The sequence below is a fragment of the Zalophus californianus genome, chromosome 10 (assembly GCF_009762305.2).
Source record: "Zalophus californianus isolate mZalCal1 chromosome 10, mZalCal1.pri.v2, whole genome shotgun sequence".
Classification (NCBI taxonomy): domain Eukaryota; kingdom Metazoa; phylum Chordata; class Mammalia; order Carnivora; family Otariidae; genus Zalophus; species Zalophus californianus.
Window position 1 is genome coordinate 4,760,918 of NC_045604.1, and position 8,844 is coordinate 4,769,761.

The 8,844-nt window shown below is 54.1% G+C and overlaps 1 protein-coding gene across 2 annotated transcripts in view; it reads right to left on the reverse strand.

Moving 5' to 3' along the window:
• Positions 1-2,100, reverse strand: part of KCNJ10 (potassium inwardly rectifying channel subfamily J member 10) — a 30,974-nt gene extending 28,874 nt beyond the window's left edge. Inside the window, exon 1 of one of the 2 annotated variants that reach the window (XM_027613703.2) lies at positions 1,862-2,100. The gene's annotated coding sequence lies outside the window, so the exon portion shown is untranslated. The remainder of the gene's footprint in view (positions 1-1,861) is intronic. The other variant, XM_027613702.2, reaches the window with a different exon arrangement.
• Positions 2,101-8,844: the final 6,744 nt, after the last annotated feature.

The following is an 8,844-nucleotide window of genomic DNA, read 5'->3' on the forward strand; positions in this document are numbered from 1 at the left end:
GGGGATGCCAGTGGGCAGCCAACTAACCCTCCCATGCAGACATGAGTGACTGTAGCCCAGATGTTGGGAAGATAGGGGATTTTTTTCTCCTTGGGGTAGGGGGCAGCAGTGGGATTCTGCATTAGAACCACAGAAGGAATGGGCCCATAACCCTGCCCACCCCCCACCCCTCCGTTCCGTGGAGTCATTGCCATTTGATACCCACTGAGACAAGTTGGCTGCTCCGGCTCCGGCTGGGGGGGTGGGGGGTGGGGGGGACAGCTCAGAAAACAGCAGCTCCTTTCAGGACCCAGGCTGGCAAGGGCTTGGGGAGGCTGGACTGGCCCAGATCACCCCCCGACACCCCCTCTCTCCCTCCCTCGCCACCACCACCAAAGGACAGAGGGGCGGGGAAAAGGGAGTTGGCACTGCCTGGGCCATGCCTATTCCTCCGCAGAGCAGCCCTGGCCTCTCTCCCTGGCATGATGCCGTCCCTCCCCCTCCCTCACTTCCTGCTCCCTGAGGAACCAGCTAGGAGCCAGGACACCTGCTTCCTTCTACAGGGAGCCCCCCATACCCAGCCTACAGCCTGAGGAGGAGGCAGACCCTAGCCCTCAGCCCAGGATGGTGCCCACCATTGTGAGAACCTGTTCAGAAAGTCCTAGAGATTAGGGAGAGGGTTTGGAGATGGAACCCAGTGGAACTCAGTGGCCGCCGCTGCCCCTCCTCAGGCTGATTTCTTGACACCCTCCAGGCCCTGCTGAGCACCCCTAAACAAATGGCCCTCCGTCTCCTTCCTCCTCCGGCCTGGAACCCCCTAAAGCAGTCCCCGTGGGGAAAAAATGTCAAACACCACAGCCAAGTAGCACTGGCCAAAAAACCTTTAGCTAGAATTTGTGTTGATAAGCAACATAATCAGGCTTTGAGCTTTGGCCTCCTTTGGGTCCAGATTTGTACCCTGGCTTCTCTGCCACCCCCATCTCCCATCTGCCTCGCCCTGGGGTGCTTTGGCAATAGGAATGAAATCTCAAGTGACCAGAGGCCCAACTCCTACCTTGCTCCAGTTTGGTCCTTCTACCCCTTCTACCCACCCCAGGACTCAGCTCTCTGCCCCCAAATCAGGAAGCCCCAACCCTTGTCCCTGTCCTAAGGCTGCTGCCCTTGGTCAGTTGCTGGCGGGGGAAGGAGCGGGGTGGGGAAGTCATCTCCACCTGGCCTTGTACTCCAGTAGGAGCCGCCCTGCTCTGCTCTTCCTAGGGATCTTCCTGACACAGCTAGGGGGACAGGGGGCAGGAGGTGGGGAGGGGGAGCTGGAAGAGCCAGGCAAGTGGGAGTGGAGGGAAGGGGCAGGGTGGGCAGGGGTCCCAGGCACACCAGGCTCCCAGGGCTTCCTAACCCAAGCCGTACGTGTCTTTCTTCCCATGTGTGAACTTGTGATCAAAGGGTGTCACTATGGGAGTGTCACTGTGTGGGGAGGGGGGACGGGGCTGGCCTGGGAGTGGGAGTAACCTGATGATCCTAGGAAGAGGGGGCGCTGTCTAGGGTGCCCGTGTGGCGGATGCGGTGGTCACTGTATTCCTTGAGAGGATGGTGCTGTGATGAGATGCCAGGCCTGCCTCCTAGGAAAGGCATCAGGAAAACCCCTTCCTCAGCCTAATGCGCCTGAGGTGACCAGCTTGGGTAGAGTTTCCTTCTCGGGGAGTCCTTGCCAGGAGGGTCCGTTTGGGGTCGCCCGAGGTGGGAGGCTGGGGAACAGGCTCGTACCGCTGAGGCTAGACGCGGTAGGGACCGAAGGGCTGGGGGGCCCGATATCTCTGGGAGTGAGGTGGACAGGGACGGGCCGGGGGGCAGCACACTCCTCCATCACGGCCAGGGGGCTTACCTTGGGTCCGGGGTGGAGTGGCCCCTCGGATGCGCAGTGGGACAGACGGCCAGACAGACGGACGGGGCGGGCACGAGCGAGGAACCGAGCCGAGCGACGGGCAGAGCCGGGACTCTTAAACCCGGAGCTGGGATCAGATAAGGGCTGGTCCGGGGGCCGGGGCCGGGGTCGGGCCGGCCGGGGGCAGAGCTGGGCCGGGCCGGGCCGCCCCCTCCCTCCGCAGCGCCGGAGCCAAACTTTGTGTGAATGGAGGGGCCCGGAGGGGGCCGGCGCGCGGGGGCGGGGGGCTGCGGCCGGGCCAATGGGGACGTGGAGCGCCAGGCCCGAGCTGCCGGGATTGGAGGGGCCGGGCCGGGCGGGCGGGGCGCAGGGGGCGAGGACGCGGAGCCCCAGACCGACGGAGGCGCAGGGCAGAGAGCCGCGCCCGAAGAGCGGGACCCAGACAGACTCCCGGGGCAAGCGGGACGCGAGACGATGGGCGAAGCGATAGGGGCTGCGCTGGCACGATGACAGGGGCGAGAGGAGGCGGCGGCGGTGGCCGTGTCAGCTTCGGGGCGCGGGCGCGGCGGGGCGGGGCGGCCCGAGTTAATGAGCTGGAAATGACCTCGGGACGGCCGGGTGGCCCTACGCGCCGCGCGAAGGGGCGGCCCCGGCTGGGCTCCGGGGCTCCGGCGCTCTATCCCTCAGCACCACTGCCTGGCCGATCACCGTCCCCTAAGCACTGCGTGCGGTCCCGGGTGCCAAGCGCGCGGAACAGCCTCCCCCGTCTGCAGCCGGCTGGGTCCCGGGACCGGAGGGCCGATGGGGCCGGGCGCGCACCGCAGGTGCAGAGGCGCTGGAGGCCGCAGAGAGGGCGAGGGCGCTCTACACGGGGGGTCCTGGCAGATGTGCGGCCTCTGACAAGGGCCCTAAGGAGTGCAGAGGATTCAGGTCCTGGGAGATGGTGGGGAGGGCGTTTGAGGCAGAGGGACCGGCAGTCACGAAGTCCTGGGGTGGGGTGGGGGGACTCAGAAGTACAAGTCTGCGTGGGGAACAGGCCCACACTGGCCCCCTGGACTAGACAGAACTCAGGTGGTGGTTCTCAACCTTTTCATCACCAAGGACTTCTTTCAGTATCTGAATGCGAATTTTGAGAGGTTCTTACCCACAGTCTCCCACCCTTGGCATTTATTAAGGAAAGAATTATTTCCCCATTTTTGTTCACCATCGATATTTAGATACTTAACTACTAATCAGTAACCAGTATTACCATATTGAGCTGATATATATCTTGCAAGAAAACAAAGAAACTTGACATTGTTAGTTTAGTTCTGCCTCTAAAAGCCATAGGATGGATAAATGTACCTTGCACATAGACTCCCCCGGGGGAGGGTAGCAGGCCATGGGAGGGGGGGGAGAAACCACAGGCAGAGTGTTTGTGTTGGGGCAAGACCCGGAGTAAAGAGAGAAATATGCCAGTTCCGGGTCAGCTCTGAGTTCCTGGAGGCCAAGGAGGGCCACAGAGGCTCTTGAGCAGAGGAAAAAGTCATAGCAGAATTTCAGGAAGATAAATCTGGAGGTGAACCAGAGGGTTTGAATGAAGGGGAAACCAGACAGCAATCCCAGAATCTTCATCCTCTCTCACCTCATCTTATCTAATCAGTGCATCGACTTTGTAAAGCCCCTTGGGCCTGCCCCCCTTCCTCTCTGCCACATCACTGGGCTGTGGTCCAGGACACCGGGCATTTCTCGCCAGGATTCCCAACAGTTGCCTTCAAACGAGTCTTCCGACCTCCAGTTTCTTCCACTCAAATAATCCTGCAGATCATGAAGTCCTATGTTTAGGAGTAAACGCCAATAACGTACATCTCTCTGAAACACAAATCTGACCATGCCACTTCCCCATGTAAAACCCTTCAGTGACTGCCCACTGTCTAGAAGGAAAATCCAAATTCCTTCTCCATGGAACAGAAGGCCTGCCATGATCTGGTCCTGGGGCCATTCCAGTCTCATCCTCTACCACTGGCCCTGCACGCCCGAACCTACAGCGGCTCCCTCCTCCAATACGGAAGGTTCAGTCTTCTGTTCTTGTGTGCTTGTTCTTCCTGCGTCTGATATGCAGCCTTGATCACTGACATCGCCCCGGCTCCCATCTCTGAGTTACACCAAGCCTCTATCTTCAGCCTGAGGCTTTCTCTAGAGCCTCACCGTCCAGCTGCTGGCAGGGGATTTCCATGTCCGCCGGACAGGCCCCAAACTGAACTCATCATCTTCCTCCCCAAGGCCGGCAATCCTCGTGACTTCTTTATTTCTGTGTTTCTCCTGGTCAAACAGATTTAAAAACGAAGTGATCTCTCCTCTTCACCCTTCCCTCTGCCCCATCCCTTGCCATGTCAACTAAGCCACCAAATCCTGCCAGGTCTCTCCCTTTGCTGTATTTCTCTTGGATGTCCCTCTCTATTTCAAGGCCACTACCAGAATCAGGAAGGTCACTAACAGCCCAGGACCTGGACCCACCCTTCACCCTCTCCTCCATTCTCAAAGGAAGAGGCAGCTTGTCTTCATCATGTCGGTCCCTGTGTTCTTCTATCAAACCCCAAACAGGGTGCCTCTTGCTTACTAGGCACAGTCCAAGCTCCTCGACACTTAGGGCACTTCTCTGAGACGACCAGAAGGAAAGAATCCAAGGGTAAGAGCAGAAGAGAAACCTTGTGGTAAGGGAGAAGTCTCTGGAGAAGTTCCTTCCAAATGGTCTTTGCCTTTCCTGTGTAGCAGAAGAGCCATTTGCTAAAAATCAGAGTGCAGGTGGGACTGGGCAATTGGAAGGAGCTTAGAAGTTCTAGAACAGCCAGGACGCGAGACTGTGGAAAATACAGAAAGCTGGAATGGAACTATAGGTTTCTAACTTAAAAAGAGTGATTTAGGGGCGCCTGGGTGGCTCAGTCAGTTAAGCGTCTGACTCTTGATTTCAGCTCAGGTCATGATCTCGGGGTGTTGGGATGGAGCCCCACGCTCAGGGGAGTCTGCTTGGAGATGCTCTCCCTCTGCCCCCTCCCCACACTTTCTCTTTCTCAAGTAAATAATCTTTTTTAAAAAAGAGTGATTTGTTTATTTATTTTTAAAGATTTTATTTATTTATTTGACAGACAGAGACACAGCGAGAGAGGGAACACAAGCAGGGAGAGCGGGAGAGGGAGAAGCAGACTCCCCGCTGAGCAGGGAGCCCGATGTGGGGCTCGATGCGGGGCTCGATGCGGGGCTCCATGGGGGGTTCCATGGGGGGTTCGATGCGGGGCTCGATGCGGGGCTCGATGTGGGGCTTGATCCCAGGACCCTGGGATCATGACCCGAGCCGAAGGCAGACGCTTAACAACTGAGCCACCCAGGCGCCCTTAAAAAAAGAGTGATTTAAATGGAGTTTTGTTCTTATGTTCTATAACATATATACATATATCCACCATGTATATTCCTTTGTACCCATTGTCAAATGACTGTTTTTAATTTTTAAACCTTTTTACAAAAAAATAAGTCTTAAGGGCACCTGGCTGGCTCAGTTGGTAGAGCATGCGACTCTTGATCTCGGGGTCAGGTCGTGAGTTCAAGCCCCACGTTGGGCATAGAGCTTATATGTATAAAAAAGAAAATTAAAAAGAAGTTCTAAAATAGTCACTAGGAGCCCAATAGGGAACCAGTGACAAAGGGCATGGGACATTAGTATTTGTGAGTGTTTAGGATGCGAGATAGATGTATTACCTGAGATGGGAAAGCCAGCTTCTGAGAGGCTGAGTGGCTTGCCTGTGGTAACATAGCTAGAAGGTGTTAGTTTTGGAACTTGAATCCACATGTGTTTGACTCCAAAGTTTGTCTCGGGGTAACACTAGAGTGAATCTACGTGGGTTAAATAGAATCTTAATTGTCAACATGCGCACAGGTTAGTATGAAAAATTGGCCAGGGTTGCAAAGTCCGTGCCTACCACACAAGATGATCTCTTGGGACCCATGCCGCACCCGTGCAGTGAGGACCCGTTCTGGACCACCTCTGAATGGTAGCTAGGAGAACCATCTCTTTTTGAAGACCTCCCCTCTTCTGTCAGCTTAGCAAATTGTGTCTTTCTCATTCTCAATTGCTCCTTTTGGACTCACTCCTTCCAACTTTGGCCTCATGTCTTCTTTGACCTTCTTCTGGAAAGGGTAGAGATGACTCTATCCTGTGTTCACTACAGGATTCCGAGCAACATTTTAGCTGAACAATTTCCATGAGTAGTGGGTACCTCGTAGCGGGATGATTCGGACCACAGATGAGAGCTGCAAGAGAGGGACCGAGCTATAGTGCCCCAGTCACGAAAGGACTGTTACTTAGGTATATATACGCTCTGCCTTCAGTAAATGCAATATTCACAAACTCACCTTTACAAGACATAAGTTGGGGGATGCTCAATCACATTACTAAAGGATCCTTCCTAGAAGTTCTTTAACGAAGTGGTTCCTCTAGTATCTTTCCAACTGGGTCCAATGGATAAAAATTCCATTAATACCCAATACACTGTGGCAGCGGGGAGGCAACAGGGAATAAAGAAACAACCAGAGACGAGGAGCTGCGAAGCCTGGGTCTTAGTCCTGTCTGTTCTCTTCGGACCCATCCCTGACCTGGAAAGTGAGCACTAATTCTGGACCACCTCTAAATGCCATGACTTTTAAATCCTGGTCAACCTGCACCCAGTCCTATCAAGCAAGATAGACCTGTTTATGAGAAGACTCTGATCGGGGCGCCTGGATGGCTCAGTTGGTCGGGCGTCTGCCTTTGGCTCAGGGCATGATCCCAGGGTCCTGGGATCAAGTCCCACATCAGTGTTCCCTGGAGGAGAAGGAGAAGAAAAAAAGAAGGAGAAGGAGAAGGAGAAGAAGGAGAAGAAGAAGGCTCAACCATCTCCTGTTTTCCCATCATACTTCCTCTCCCACCTCCAAGATTTTACCCAAGAAGTCTCATGATCACCCAAGAAGTCTCATGATCTCGCTCAAAGAAACCTTCCCAGATTGGTTGGTCCCAGGGCTCCCACATACAGCTGCATAGTTTGTGGACTGCACAAAGGCACTCACCGAGGGGGCAAGTTAAGAACTGAACTGCATTCAGCTTGCCAATCCTTGCACCCTGGCTCAGAGCTGTGCCTACTAGAGGGATTCCCCTTTTTATTTCTGCCCCAAAGTACCACTTGCTCTCCAAGCTACATGCCATAAGGAATGCACCTGCCCAGAGCCGGCTCCTTTTGCTACTTGGTAACAAGGTTCTTTATGGACCACCGACGCGGCTCCAGCCATGCCCCTCCCACCCTCAACATTCTCAAGTTCCAAACCCAATCTCCCACCATCACCACAGTACTGACATGTTTTACTAATAATTCCTTGTAAAGTTGCTTTCTCTGTCACAATACTTAAAAGCTAGGATCTTGCCTATTTTTCTGTACCCTGGAATCTAAGATAACTTTTTTTCCCCTCCCTCTCTTCAAGCTCAGTGATAAACAAGGAACTGAAGTTAGAGACCGGGTGAAGTCCAGGACCTGCAAGGGTGGATAAATCAGGGGCGGGGTGGTGGTCAGCCAGACTGAGGCAGGGGGCTGGCTGGCACCCTCTCGATGGCCCTACCAGCCCCATCACCCTCCTCAAGAAATGGGGCCAGTTTTATGCAAATGCGCTCTTGCCCAGGGGTCTGGTTTCGTCTCTCCAAGCTCCTGGCACAGCAGAACCAACGTGAGCAGCTGCTTGGCAGGACAGAGAAGGGCAGGCTAGCAGTCCCAAGGCTCAGGTGACAGGGCCAGGCCCAGGAGACGGGGATGGTTACTGGGGCTTTAACAGCCCTCCTGATGCCAATCTCGGGCTGAAAACTCAGCATTTCCACTTGGAACAAGAAACATGGGCAAGAGGGCTGGGGACAGCAGGGCACTGTACCAGGAGTGCCCCCTGCAGGTCTCACTGGGCGGTGCCAGAACAGAGGAACGCAGCACAGCGTGGGTGGGGATCTCGGGAGTCTCCTGGGTTAAGGATGACACGGAGAAGGAAGATCTAGCTAGCATTTACTGAGTGCTTGCAGTGTGCCAGGCATTGCCTCATGTAAGCCTCATGACAACCCACAAGAGAGGGACAATATAGTTATTCTCATTTCTTGGATGAAGAAACTGTTCAGAGAGGTTAAGCAACCTGCTCAAAGTCACCCAGCTAACAGTGGACATGATGTGGGAAACAAAGGCAGAAGAAAAATTATTAAATTTCTTTACTACCTAGAGCCCACTGACAAGCCCTTGAGACAGACACAGTGACCTTCCTCTAGGGACTCAACTGCCTCGATGTTGATACTTTGCTAAGGGCAAAAGGCAATTCTAGTCTGAGCCACCACCCCCCCGCCAATCCTGTAAGTCTACTTTAACGTATAAGAATTCCTTTGGAAACTTCTTTTATCTCTAAACCCCCCAAGATACGTGTTGGCAATCATCCCCCAAGCATATGGTCCACCGATATACATCTGAAGGGTCTCATGCCTCAGGTTTTATTAGATGGTAACAAATGACCTTTTCCCAACAATAGCTAGCCCTCTCAAGGTCCTGGAAACCTTGCTTCCAAAATTCCTTAGAGACTTACACTGTCCCTAAACCCCTCCCCACTCGAAAGTGTATGATGGGCCACTGCTCATGACCCCAATGCAGTCCCTTCTGCCCACGGGTTCTGTCCCTGTGCTTTAATAAAATCACCTTTTTGCCAAAGACGTCTCAAGAATTCTTTCTTGGCCCTCGGCTTCGAACTCTAATAAGGTCTTTCCTACAGCAGACAGAGTTGAGACTTGAACCCAGATCACTGCCTCCTGAGATTATATTACTCAGTACTACCTTTTCCACCTTACCAGGTCATTCCAGCAACTTCTAACCCTCCGGTGTCGACTTCTACATCTCCCCGCTCCTCTGGCTCCTATCTTCTTATTCAGTTTAAAGGAACCTGGAGAAGAACAGATCAATATC